Genomic DNA, 15529 nt, shown 5'->3' with positions numbered 1-15529 from the left:
TTGAAAATTAATTTTATTTTTTTACTTTAATCAACGATTATAATTTTACATAACTAAATAAAATATCTTTTAATTAATAGTTTATTTAAATTAATTAATTAATGATTATGTGTTTCTACTATGAAAATGTATTTAATATTACAACCATGATTGTCACGGGTTATAAACTAGTTAATATATATATTTTTCTTCTTTCTATATAACGTAAACATAAATGTAGTTTTTGTTTGATAAGATAATTAAACCATGTTTGCTGATTTTTTTCCAACCAAGATCATTTAAAAAGCATAAATAAACTGTGTTGTCAATTTAGTTTTGATAATAGATGTAGGTGTTTTATGTTGACTATTTTCAAAACGCAGTACAATGGTAAACACAAAAAACATAGAATTGATAATCTAAAACTTGATAATCTAAAACTCATTGATAATGGAGAGAAAAAGATGTAAATCAAATTATTGATTACTCAAGGGGCTGTTTGGCAGAATTTGAATTTTTAAGAGGTCTTAATTTTTAAGATTTGAATTTAAACATGTTGTTTCGTTAAAACCTCTGAATTCTTATATTGAATTATAAAATTAACCATTTTACCCTTATGTATTGTTTTTTTTATAAAAGAACTAAACCAACTTTTTGAATAACTAAAAACTTATAAAAATACCATACAAAAGAAAACACTTGCAATTTTGTATAAAGAATAACGAAATAATGTATACAAACACAATCATATATGTTCTTGAACATGAAAATTGAAAAATGTTGCTAATCTAAAGACCATAATCACAACTGAACAGATAAACCAATTCAAATGTAACCATCTAATGACCACAATCTGTTACTTGCAAATCCAAACTAAAGATCATAATAACAACCGAAACTTGAACAATTAAACAAATTCAAGAATAATCATCTAATGACCATATTTTCCATTTGAATAGTTCCATATATGTAGCACATAAAACCCCGTCTTGCTCACTTTCTCTTCTGGCTTCAACATTATCTTCCATAGAAAAACCAACGAGGATACAATTAGGCTCTTTTTGTGCTTCAAAGTCTACATTCAACTATTAAACAAATCTCCATAACACACGATTATGTACTATAAATGCTTTTGAGGTCACGAAACATAACAATTTTCATTAACTATATATATAAACACAACTATACACAAATTCATCAATCAAACTTTAAGAACATTTCATATCGGATGAAAATTTGTAACCAAAACATCATAGCCAACTGCTATGATTTAGGGCTGGAAATAAACACATAAAAAATTCCATAAAAATCCAAAAACAAACCATCAGGTTCTTTTTCTCCATTATGAATATCAAGAATATGCTTCAATAAATCAGATATTTCATATATTAGAATAACATAAATCAAAGCAAACTTCATAGAAATCAGAATATAGAAATCAATGATTGGAGTAAGGGGATTTCACTAGAGCATCGGAGAAAAACCAAGAGAAAAAAATATAGAAATCGTCGATTAGAGAAGACCGAAGCACATACCTGCTATCTTGTTGTCGAACGGCGGCCCTAGATGTGTCAGTGTTCAAAGGGATATTTCTTGTCGTTTGGATACAGATGAGAGAGACAGTGGTGCTTGACGAAAGAGTCGACGACGCAGTGGGCTCGTTGGAGGGGTTTGTTGACGGCGACACTAGTTGTACCGGCAAACGCACTGGCCGGCTAGTGGCGGAGAAAATAACGGAGGGTTGCAATCGTGCAATCGAACTGTCAAAGATGCAATGGGAAAAAAGGGGGTGTCAGCTTGTGTGAAAGAAAAAGAAGAGGGAAAGAAGCGAATTATAAGAGAGGGCAAAAGAGGAATGTGCGTTTTTTTTTTTAAAATCAGACACAACTTCACATCTGAAAAATTAAGAGGCATTTACCAAATTAAGAGGCATTTATTCAGATGTTACGAAACAGTCTGCATCTTAAAAATTAAGTGACTGACTTTTAATTTTTCAATTAAGAGACTACCAAACAAGGCCTAAGATGATGTCTTTCTAAAAGATAGGTTTGGCACAAACATATAAGTTGTGTGTAAAAACAAGAAAACTAATGTATTTCCTAATAAATTATAAGTTGAGTTAACAACAAAAGTAGTATTGGAAAAATTGAACCGTGGTCATCACATTGAAAAAAGCAAAAGATACCAAATGAACTAACAAAATCTTGATGACCATATGAAAAGGATGGTATACAGATAATCACATACTGAAAAAGATTGAAGAACATTACCAAAAAAAATAAGGGGACATGATTTGAGCATGGGTGAATTAGATAGAAGAAAGACGGCCTTGCCGTACAAGCTAAGCTATTTTTTAAATAGATGAAATATATCCTTATACATGTAAACATTTAAAACGTAAACCATCCAAAAAAAGTGGGTCCTAACATTTTTGGGGCGTTGTACGACCGTACTTCCTACATGCCCTTAGAGCCACTCCTGCTAAAAGTCTATAATCCTCTATATGTATCTATACATAAACGAGCTTCTACAAACAAATGTGTGCTAGCACCAAGTCTCAAATAGTTCCAATAATTTCAAAGGAATAATACAACAAACAATAATTCAACAGTTTCAAATGTATAGTTCAACAAGTTTCAAATAGTGAGGGTAACAAGAAATATTTCTTGACATGATTAGATGGTATCAACCTTGATTATGGATCAGTTTTATGGCTACAACTTGTTCAAAGTTTGTCTTCTGCCTCTCACCACACAGAAATTTCATGTGCCTGGTTCTGGACCATTGTCACTCAATGGACAATGGAGCGCTTTCATGTTCCGATCATGGCAGATTCCTTGCTCTCCTCCATCGCTACCTTTCACACCACGAAGATAATTGTCACTGATCCCTCGAAGAATTTCTTTATTGGCTCTATTCCAGAGTCAATGTACGCATGTTTATCCACTGAAAGCAAGATCATTCAGGAGTACAAGAAGCTCCCTTCATCTGGTCCAAGGGAACTCACTCCAGAAATGATGAAGTCTATTGAAGAAGCAGAAAAACCTGCTAAGAGGGGCAAAAAGCAAGAAGCAAAAAAGGGCGAAAAAGACGTTAAAATATCAAAGGTGCAAACTCCAAAGAAGCGAAAGTCTGAGAAGGCAGCACCTTCCCAACCCAAGCAGAAGAAGGCCAAGAAAGCAGTCAGGAAGCTTATTCTTGCTTCATCAAGCGACTCAGACTCAGAGTACGTGCCTTATGGTCATCATCATATCATTGAACCCGACGAAAGTGAATCAGAGAGCGAAAGCTCGGATGATGAGGGTTTGGTTCGTGGTGACACACCACCTCGTTCGCCTACACCAGAGGTATCTGTTCACTCCCAAGCACTTTCTCCTCCACCTATTTCCATCCTAATTTCCTTTCCTCCCATTTCCCCTATCATCACATCTCAACCTTCATCCACCATTCCCATTCCTACTCCTATTTTCTTCGAAGCTACAACCACAACCACTACTGGAGTTTTAACCAACGTATATGATACGGGGGTTCGTACTTCAGCACCCGAAACCCCTGTCACTTCCAAACCTCTATCTCCTACCCAATCCACAGAAACCAATACCGTTCTTGGTGGTGATGATGTCGATTTTGACACCTTCTACTACATCCCATTCAGGTTGTAGAGCGATGATGATGATGATGCTCCTGTGACAAAGAGGCACCTCAAGCATTTGCACGAAAAGCTTGACAGACTTGTGGCATCTTCCTCCTCTTCCCATGACTCTTTTTCAGAAGCCGCTGTAAAGGCTTTGATGACCACCTTTGTCAAAGAGCATGAAGCTTCAATTGCTAAGGCAACATCTGCTATAGATGCCTCCACCAAGTCCTGCAAATATGCGACCAAAAAAGTCGAAAAACTAATTGTTGATGCTAACATTTTTCTAGAGTTATTACAGGATGCAGCGGAGTTGAATGCAAACAAAGTCAACTCCACAGTGGAAAAGCTTGATGTGTCTCTTGAGACGGAAAAGAAGCACTTTGCCACCATACGTCAGAGTATCCAGACAGATAACGCTGCATTGCGAACCTCTATCAATGAGCATCTCCAGAAGCTTCAATAAGATTTGGCCATGGAAAGCAGGATCATGGATGAGCTGGCTCTCAAAACAACTCAGCTAAAGACCAAGTCCCTCCAACTTTCTCAGGTGACCAAGGAGATTGACAACCTTTGCTCTGAGAGGGTCGTCGTCAAGAGTTGTGTCTCAGATGTTCATGCTCTCCTCTCTAAAGTTCTGGAAGCTCACGACTCGATTCTCCCTCTTACTGTCAGACGTCATCTTGCAGAAAAACTTGGCCCATCACTTGAAATGTTAAGTCGTATATAGGGTGTTTCAGAGACAGTTGTCCTTCTGAAACAAGGGGGAGAAGGAATTACAAGCACTACTCAACCTCCTCCTACAAGCAAAATTGTTCCTCCAACAGTCACCACTGAACGACCGAAGGGTAATGAAGCTTCGGGTTCTACTGTGAAGGACAAAGGAAAAGGTGTTCTGGAAGTCAGTGAAGAAGAAGAAGAGACCATCGCTGAGGCTCTAAAGCGAAAGCAAATGGAAAGGGAACATGATCTTAATTCTAAGGCTGCTAGGGAAGCAGAAGAGAAGGAGAGAAAAAGGAAAGAAGCTCACGATCTTTTAGAAAGCAGAAAAATGCTTTTTCTTCTTTGGTAGTTGGAAAGGCTAATTAAGGAAGCTATTGAATGTCCAAGCACACATTGGCTTGAGCCGGTTGTGTCTCTAGACCGAGAGAACTCTAGAGATTCACAGTTTCACATGCCTATAACCTGAAAGGCATTTATCTTTCACTGCTTCCTTCCTATTGCTGAAGTTCCCCATCCTGATCCAGAAGTCAACAGGGATCTGATTGATTTTTATCTTGAGTTTGCTCAGCCTTAGTATCTTACCTGGAGTGCTCAAAAGATAACTTCTGTCAGGGTTCTAAAACCAACTGCTGCAGGGAAATTCATCAATGTCAAATTCAAGGTGACCAGAGGTTCAGCAAACTCTGAGCATATAGTTTCTTTGGCAGATCTTCCAAATCCCAATCCTCACGACTGGATCTTGCTATATAATTTTTTGCTCTCCAATCCAAATGAATATGAGCCGATCATCGATCACATCAAGGGGATGTTGGTGTGCTACATTTTAGAAGTGGCAATGATGGATCAAGAAATTGCTTCGGTCCTTAAAAAGAAGCCAATGGTGTTACCCATTGGTTCATCTAGTGACATCAACAGAATGACGACGGGGAAAATTGACCTGAAGCTCAACTCTGTGATGTTTACTAGAGGCGGGGGTCAAAAGTGCTTGTTCTCTCTGATTGACAAACATCTTTTCACTACAACTTTCTTGGAACACGTTTTGGAGATCATTCATAAGTGCAAGAAAAATAATGAGGATGACAAGAAATATTTCACTAACATGATTAGATGGTACATCAATTTTTGTCAAGTATTACTCGCTATAATTCAAAAGCTATTCAAAGTGGTGAAGCATACTGCAGTGAATCAACCGAAGTGATGTCTCGCCCCAATTGACGCAAAGGGGGAGATTGTTGGGACCCGAAGTGTTGTGTCTGTGGCTCGCTCTTTAGCCCAGTTTTGTTACCGGTTTGAGTCTGTCCAACCATGTTTATTTTGATTAGGTTTTTTGTATTTAAGGTGCATGCATGCATCGTTTGTAATTATCACTTTCATTTATTATTCTTAGCATTGTACTAAAAACCCTAATCAAAATAAACACGGTTGGACAGACCCAAATCAGTAACAAAACTGGGCTAAGGAGCAAGCCACAAACGCAACACTTCGGGTCCCAACAATCTCCCCCTTTGTGTAAATTGGGGAGAGAGATCACTTCGGTTGATTCACTGCAGTACGCTTCACCACCTTGAATAGCTTTTGAATTATAGCAAGCAATACTTGACAAAAATTGATGTACCATCTAATCATGTCAGTGAAATATTTCATGGTACACCGAAAACCTAACCACTGTGACTAAGTTCAAGAAATCGTGCCTTCCTCCTCAATGGAATGGACTCTTCACCCTGCTCTCAAAGGGCTTTCAGAACGAAGTGCCAGCTCAGATGGTGCTAGCAAAATTCAAAATCTATTCAAAGTGGTACATCAATGGAGAATACTTGAGACATTCCACCACTTGATACATGTAAGTATCGTAGAGGAATGGTATGAGATCGATCAACAAGTTTTGATTGGGCTTGATTAAGAGAAGAGTGGAGCGGGTAGAGGTTTCTTGAGCTGAAGAAGAATTTGCCATTGTTGGAGCTTGAGGAAAAGGAAGATGAACAGTAAATGCTGAATCGCCTTCTTTGCTTGAGAGAGTTGAAGAGTGATGAAGAATAAGATCACGGTAATCAAATCTCTTATATACGATTCTGTGGAGAGAGAAAAATCCGGAGCAATGAAGAATAAGATCATGCGCCTTTCCATACTTATCCTCTTTTTTAAATTTACACTCGATTGGACTTCCTGCTGACTCACCCCTTGTACCTTTAAAGGAATCGATATTGCCATAATTAACCAAGGCAATATGCTGGCCCATCCCTTCGTTTGTAAATAACTGCATTACATCGTTAGGAACCGAAGCTATATTTATGAATAGCTTGTGAATAACTGAACTAGACTTTTGGAAAATCTAAGATTTTCGTGCAAGATAGTGTTAAAGATAAAGAAATAAATCAAACTATTTGTGGGATTTTGTGATGTCATATAAGACATAAAGCAGTGGATCCTGGGCACGAATCTCTTCTTTCAAAGTCAAGATAGACTTCAAAGTGCTTGTGTGGATTCGCATTGAATTACGATCAAATACTTGTTAAAAACATTGAAAGGCATCTTTTATATGTAAGGCTATTAAGGGTGGCTTCCATTTCAATTCAAATTTCGTTACTTGACATAAGACCAAAAATAGAACGAAATACTTGTGAGACCGATGTGGCCTTTTAAAGAAGTAGGTTTGGATCATATTCAGTGACTTGTTGACAGTAGTTAATTAGAAATCTCAAAAAAAAAAATGGATCCTATGGGAAGAAAAGTCGTGGTGAAAGACATTTTCATAAGGATCTCTAAAAAATAAAAAGAGATTTCAAGGTACATCCATAAAAGTGGTTTCGTTAATTCAAAGTGAAAACTAGAACATTAAATTGCTCACCGTCAATGCATTATAGGTATTGAATTTTGGGTTTCACTTAGTACGTTGTGACACGAAACTAAGATCATTAACACAAAAGTTGGGTACCATAAACATTAGTGGTAGTGCTGAGAGTCTCAAGGGTTACAATTATGAAACGAATGATTAATGGAGAATAAAATTGAGGTGGTTAAAGAACGAATGTACCTATGCTATAAAATTAGACCAAGCAGAAAAACTCTTAACTCAATTTAGAGAAGAGTAAGGCAGCTCATGATTAGAGTGAATTTAACAGCCTAATTGGGAAGACATGATTGGTATTTATCAAGTCATTAAGGCTTCACTCAGAATCTTTGGAGGCTTGGGTCAACATACAAAGATAAAGAATTATACTACATCAGCTTCATCAACGAGAATGGTCCTTATACATGGATTAGATAAAATAAAGAAAATATTTTTGAATTATGGTTTGCATTTTCTAAAAAGAAATAAAAACATAAATGAAAATTATTTTTGGATTTTATAAGATTTTCTGAGAGAAAATTAATAACAAAAAGAAAAATAGTTTTGGATTTTTATGAAATAAAAGGAAAAACATAAAATAAATTACGAGAAAAGAGTGTGTACATACTATACAACTGAAACCATTACTTGAAGATGAAAAGAGAATCGAGCCCAGTAAGACTGAACCTGAAATAGACCGAGCGTTCAGTTCATTTCAGTTCCCAATAGAACTGAACCCGAAATGGACCGAGCGTTCGCTCTATTTCGCTTCCAACTTTTATTGAGGCGAAAGTGATTTCGGTACAGATTCAGCTTCCATCATTCCTAAACCTTGTAGGATTTTATTAAAACTTGCTTCAGGCAAGGCCTTAGTAAAGATGTTAGCCAATTGATCAGTGGTTCTTACGAAATGAATTTCTACATTACCATCTTCCACATGATCCTTGATAAAGTGATACCTTAGTGTTATGTGTTTCGTCTTTGAGTGTTGCACTGGGTTATGAAAAATCCTAATTGCACTCTCTGAGTCACAATATAGTGGGATTTTCTTCATGTTCAGGTCGTAGTCTTGAAGTTGACTTTATATCCAAATGACCTGAGATGTGCACGATGTTGCGACTATATATTCAGCTTCAGCAGTGGAGAGAGAGACATAAGTTTGTTTCTTAGACTGCCAGATAACAAGTTTGTCATCCAGAAATTGGCATCCTTCAATGGTACTCTTTCGGTCCAGTCCACATCCTCCTAGATCAGCATCTGAGAATACTTGGACAAAGAACCCTAACTTGGATGGGTACCGTAGACCGAGCAAAGTGGTTCGCTTCAGGTATCAAAAGATATTCTTCACAGCTAACAGGCGAGGTTCGCGTGGATTAGCTTGAAACCTAGCACAATAGCAAATAGAGAACATTATGTCTGGTCGACTTGTTGTTAGATACATTAGGGACCCTATCATCTGACGATAGAGGGTCATGTAAGCAGCCGGTTTGTCCAGAGAAGGTGTTAACTGGTGGATTAATGTCTAAGTCCATAACTATAATTGGTAAGACTTGAACCGACCCGGCATGGTCCATTGGGTTGCATGGCATCATGCACTTGGATAGACTATAATGAGAGAAATAACACTTAAGGGTGATTAATATATTATAAGTTCTAATATATTAATAGGATTATTTAATTAGTATCAATAATTAATCTAGAATTAATTAAGTGATTAAAAGAAGACTAATTAAATATATGGGTTGATTGTGTAAATCATCCATACTTGTATAGTGGGCTAATGCTCCATGGATAATCAAGTTGGGCTAAAATCCATAGGATGGTCCATGGATGCTCCATGGTGTATTTGAAGCCATGGATCCAAGGAAATGGAAGGCCATGACAATTAGGGTTTACCCTAATTGTAACAACTACATAAGATCATATTCTTTGGGAAAAATCGGCCAATAATGAATAATAAGAAAGGGCTAGCCGATTTTAGGAGTGTTCAAGTTTCTCTCAAGTTATTCCAAGTGTATTTGGTGTTGTGTGAACCATTTGAGGTGTCACACTTGAGGCACTAGGCACTCAAGCTTCATGAAGACATTCTACATCAAAGAGATATGTATTCTATCTTGTTATATTCATTATTTTGTATGCTAGAATAGGATAATACCTTGGATATTCATAATTACATGTATAATAGAGAAAACATAGATCCAAGGTAATTAGGGTTGCATATACACTTAGGAGTGTTTTAACTGCTCTTAACCTAATAGTGGTATCAGAGCCTAGGCTTGTTTTCTTGTTATACTTGCAAAAGTAGCTGAAAAAATCGAGTTTTGATTTTGTCTTCACAGCAGACTCGCCAAGTCCATGAATGGACTCGCCGAGTCCAAGGCAAAATGCATCCAACTCGCCGAGTTGGTTCGTGCACTCGACTAGTTGGATCCTCTGACAGCATATATTCGATTGTTTTGGCTGGAATTGGACTAGGAACATTACCCTAAGATGTTTTTGGACTTATAAACTTGTTTTTGATGTGGTAATGTTGATGCTAATCCAATTTCTAAGATAATTTTCATAATTTCAAGATTTGTATTAGTTTGTATGTTCATGCTAATTTCTTGAAGATTGATGATTTGAATTATCTTGTTCTTAGATTAATAGAAAAGTTGTGTGAAATAGTTGATTTCAATCCATTTTAATCTAAGAGTTGATTCCAAAGTGTGTGTTTGTAACTTGTCCTCAAGTTATATGAAAAGTCACATTTAAGAATCATAAAACTCATAAAAGTTGGCAAAGGTTACAAAATGAAGAGTCTAGTTCTAATTAAATTGTTTTATGACTCCATAACTTGTCCTCAAGTTATGGATGTTCAAGAGTCTCTTCATTAAATAATATAAAAAAAGTGTAACCTTAATTAGTTCCATAAGTTACAATAAAAAAAGTTATTTTTTTATTAATTAGTTTAAAGTCTTCCATAACTTGTCCTCAAGTTATGGAACTTGAAGAGTTTTTAATTAAAACTACTTTAAACTCATAAGTTATGGAATTAATTAGTTTTGAATAGTTTCAAAACTTGCCCTCAAGTTTTGGAATTCGAAAAAGTTATCTCTTATGAATACTTTAAATCCAAGTTAAGCCCTTAGAATTTTAAAGAGTTAAAATTCAACCCTTATATTTTATAATATTATAAGTTAATAATATTTATATATGTATAAGAGCAAGTTAGTCATATCGTTAGTAGGCCTCATTCATGAAGCCGGTCTATAAGGGGGTATAAGGTTACTGCCTATAAAATGGCAGTTTAATGGGTGTCCACTCTCACCTACCGCTTCCTTGACCGATGGAGGGTCGTTAGCCGAACAGGTAGGACAAGGACTAGAATTCTCCCTTCATTAAAAGTATTAATGATAAATACTAAGTAACTAAACCATTTATAGATACACAATCTTAGTTACTTAGGAAAATGTGAATAAGGTGCTAATCCATGAAATTACACTTTGCACTTTGTTTAAGTAAGTTAGTGGAGCTTGTGTGGTTAACCATCACACTAACTCGTATTTAACAAGGTAAGCAAAGGGTAACTTAATGTTTATCATAGTATCGATGGAGTGTGTGTGGTTAACCGGCACATCGATTGAGGGGTAAACACTTAAGGGTACCAAATATATTTGCATGGTTATTCACACCTTGTTTTGTGATCCTCAGCATCCCGGTCACAAAACCTGAAGGGCACACTCGAGATTGAAACATGCCATTGAACAGTTCAATGAATCTCAAAAGATCTAGGAGTTTCAAATCCAATTAAAACCTAATAATACATTTCGTTTATCTTGGTGGAAATTGGTGAATCGTCATTCACCTACCTTTAAATATTTTATAGCATGGATTACGGCATCCCTCTTCTAAGTTATAAAATAGTTTGTTGGGTCCTAGCATTAATATTTCATATTGGGTGTCATATTAAGGACTTTAGATCAACTATCTTGAATATCTCCCAAAAGATGTATGGTTTAGACATTTATGATCTTTCAAATCTCTTGAAACAAGCTTTCCTAAATGAAGATGATGTCCCATGGAAATCATACTTCTTTCACTTCCTCCAGTTATTCTCCCTAACCCACAAGTTCTTGAAAAGTTTAAGGTCACTCAAGCCCTATTAGCAAGTAAAGGTCTATGTGTGGTCACATCTTGGAGACGTAGTCACATATTGACAAACCGGGAGAGTTGGGTGTCAAAGTCTTGAGAAAGTTGGTGGCTCAATCACTTTCTAAGTCACATAGTGAGTTCCTTTGGGACACCTATGAAATAGACTATGACAAGACCCTTAATGATCTTATCTATTTGCTAAGATCAACTTCCTAAAACATTATAGACATTGACAATGAAGACACTAGAAATCCAGAAAAAGCATTCTCTTCCCAATGGAAAGGGATCGGCCATAATCAACTCAGTTGACCAAATGGTAAAGAGAAAAGCTAAGTCTGTGATAGTACCGGTATCATTACCAAAGGTTCCATATATTTATATTGGCACATGAAGGGGCATTGGTTGCGAAGCTACCAAATTTACCTGAAAGATCATAAGGCTGGTAAAGTCAATAAGTTTGACTCTACTTCAGGTAAAGTCCACTATCTAACTCTGCTAAGTTTCTATTCTGAGATTCTTGATACATGATGTGACTGGGTCACATGTTGATGTTTTAAGAATCAAAGAAAAGTGAAGAAACTTAAAGAAAGAATATGCTGAATCTGATCGTGTAGATGGATTTCTATCACATAGTTTGAAGATCGGATTCTTGAGCTACTTCTTTGGAGTTATGATATATTGCTTAGGAATAGATAACAACATAGTTTTCTTGCTCTTTTGCATTGTAAGGGTAGTTTTTACGCAAAGTTTTAAAATAAAAGAAAATTTTTTAATTTTATTTTAAAATATCCTTACAATGGCATTTGTGGAAAAGAAGTGTTGCTTATATGATTCCATTGATAGCAATATTGGAAATATGAATTTGATTCTTTCATTTGTGGTAGTGTGTAAATTTACCAAATAAGGAATGATACTCATCACCCAAGTTTCAGTTGGATAGAAACTTGGAATCATGCAAGTTGTATAGCATGATGAATGAGAACTTTCAAGCATTTGAAAATTAAGACTAACTACTTTTTCACATGGATGTGTGAGTCAAGTGAAGGACTAAGGGATCAAGTACACTTTCTTGTGCACTTATCAAAGTCCACCACAAAAGATGGATAAGACTATTGGTCATGATTTACTAAGGTTTAGTAAATATGATTATACTTACAAGCTTAAGTATAATTCTGAAACATTGGAAAATTTTCAATGTATGACAGAACAAATAAGAAGAATCAAATTAGGAAAAAGGATAAAAGTTTCTCAAATCTGATCCAAGATATACTCCTACAAGTAAAGGGGGTTCGAATAGAGATTGGTTGTGCTCTAAAAGTTATGAATCTACTGACAAGTGCAACCCCAATATCTTGATTTCTAGTAGCAATACATCGCGAACCTATATATATCATCTGCTAATACACGGCCAATTAATGTTTGGATAAAAATCATGTCCGTCATCATTCCATTTTGAGGACTTACAGAAATACCTCGAACGGTGCCACAATCTGTTCGACGTACAACAATGTGTTGAACTACTTCAACAAGTCTGTGCGTGAGATATCCTGCATCTGATGTTCGGATAGCGGTATCCACAACCCCTTTACGGGCTCCGTAACAAGAAATAATGTATTCTGTTAAAGACAGTCCTTCGCGTAAATTGCTTTGAATGGGTAAATCAATCATTTTCCCTTGAGGATCCGACATTAATCCTCTCATACCTACTAATTGATGTACCTGAGATGCATTTCCAGAGTACTTTAGTATCATGTCATATGATCATCTTAACGATTAAGAGACCTTATCGAAATTCATTCCCTAAGTGCTTTCTGATAGCTAAGAAGAGGAGCTATGAATTGTTGAAGTGGTCAACTCAAGAAGATGAGTCATACTTCGTTCCAAAACTAGTCTTAGGGTCATAATCCAAGACTGTAAGTTGAGTGAAATATCTTAAAGAATGTTTAAAAAACACTTGTCAAATGTAAGAGTAAAAGTTTTCTACTCTTGTACATTTGAAATTGGTAAGTTGTGATGTTTTGGATAAAACAAAGACCAACTAAGGCCAATTGTGTGAAGTGTTTGTCTTGATTAGAATCCACACTATCTCTTGAATATCTGACAAGAAAGTATTATATGTCAAGAGGACAGTGGGAGTCTTAAAGGTCCTGAAATTCTCAAGAACTAATCAAGAATGAAACCTGAAGTTCTTCACTAGCACACGACTTGAGGTTCATAACCTATCGTGTTGACATATTCTGTGCCCATTCCAATTAAAGTTGGCTTTTCATATGAGTTCTTAGAGTTCTCAATTGGTTGCACAACAACTTGGAAGCAATGGCAGGCCCTTGAGCTGCCAGATGGCAAGAAATTAAGATTGAGTTCAGTCCATATGAGTTTGGATTTGTCATTATCCTTGTCTTGTGACTATGGTTTTGACAATTCACATGGATAGGAGCACTTAGACCATAAAATCTAAGTGTCATAAGGTTTATCTTCGATTCATGAAAATGATGGTAAGGAAACTCTTTCACTAAGTAGATTTTGAGTAGATAGCAATTGTGGGAATGACAAAAGGTCTAAACATTATGATTACGGCATCCCTTTTCATAATTGTTTAGACACACCTGTGAGCTATCTAAGGCAAGGTGTATGGTTTTAATAAAGTTTTATCAAAGCAATCTAGTATTAGAAATCTGAACTTTGGTAAGAAAGTTAATAAAGTATTGATTTCTAGAAGTCCAGCTGACTTCTGAGTACACGTCAAAGCTAGTGGGAGCATAAGTGTTATGCTAATAATCATCATGTTAGTGGGAGCATGATAATTATGATAAGTATTGCAAGTTAGCAATGTTAATTATAGAAAACAAAAGATTTCAATTGGGAAAGAGTTGTTTTGCTATAATTAAGGGAGAGGAAATTATACTTCGTCTCAAATCTAAAAGCTTAGATTGAGGTTTTAATCGTATTTAGTCAAGGATATATATATATATATATATATATATATATATATATATATATATATATATATATATATATATATATATGGGTCCATTATTTGTGTTCTAAAATTCGATTATGATTACGGCATCCCTTTTCATAATCTGAACTATGAGAACTTGGCAAATTGAAATGGAAATGTTATAGCAAAAGACTGGTTTAGTCTTTATGTGAGACATCATGAATCGTGTCCCATATGCTTCGGATATAGGATCGATTACATGTGCTATATTCATCCTTTCTAAAATTTTCCAAATGCCTGGGGCATTAAGAAGGAAAAAGGTCTAGAATTGGATATGACTAAAAGGATTAAACAATTGTCGAGGATAATCTAAGGTTTACCAAAGATTGGTTGCTCAAGGACAGTTGGAAGTATAGTGATAATTATAGAAGGACCATATTGACATAATCTGTAAGGAGGCAACTCTTGTTCAGAAGTGATAGTCAAAATGGAATATGGAAATGATTCAAAGATAGAAATCATTCAATCTATGTAAGATTAGGTAACTTAATGCAAGAAGAATGTTTGTTGTCAAGTCTTTATGACTTTGTGCATAATCATTACAAGAGGATCAATGCATATAAGTTTAGAATCTAACAGATTTCAGTAAATGGCATGAATTTGGAATTCTTGCATTTGTAGTAAGGATTTGGGACTGTGAAAAGAGGATCATTGGAGTTATGTTCAATTGATCTATTTCACAAAGTAAAGATCATAGACAAACATAGTGTGCATAGTTGGTGTATGACATGACTAGTGTTTAGAAAACATAGTGTACATGCTTGGAGCAGGGGACAACTATTGTTTTAAATTCAAGAATAAAGTTGATAGCTAAAAAGTATACAATGAATAATGTGCAATAATATGGTGATAAATAAAAGGTGTTTTATTTATATTCATAAGTTTTGAGACCATATTAGATTCATTTATTCTTGTGTTTCACTTTGCATGTTTTGACTTCCATAATAACTAGGTTATTCTTCCAGAATGACTAAGTTATTCAAACCATCCACAGTCGGTCATATGTTGGAAGTAGATATGAATCAAGACTATCATGGGTTGGCTTGTAGAGGTCCAAGTTGGTGGACAAAGTTGTGCTACAACACTCATGAGTGCTCATAAGTTCTGAGTATTGGATTCAACCCGCGCTCATTTGAATCACTTTATGGATTTTATCATGAGTGATCATGAGATGATAACATCTTATATTCTTCAAACCTAGATATATGAGTTGTTACTATGAGTTGATAGT

The sequence above is a fragment of the Lactuca serriola genome, chromosome 1 (assembly GCF_051521515.1).
Source record: "Lactuca serriola cultivar US96UC23 chromosome 1, Lser_US96UC23_V15, whole genome shotgun sequence".
NCBI classification, from domain to species: Eukaryota; Viridiplantae; Streptophyta; class Magnoliopsida; order Asterales; family Asteraceae; genus Lactuca; species Lactuca serriola.
Note: the sequence above shows the minus strand (reverse complement) of the source record.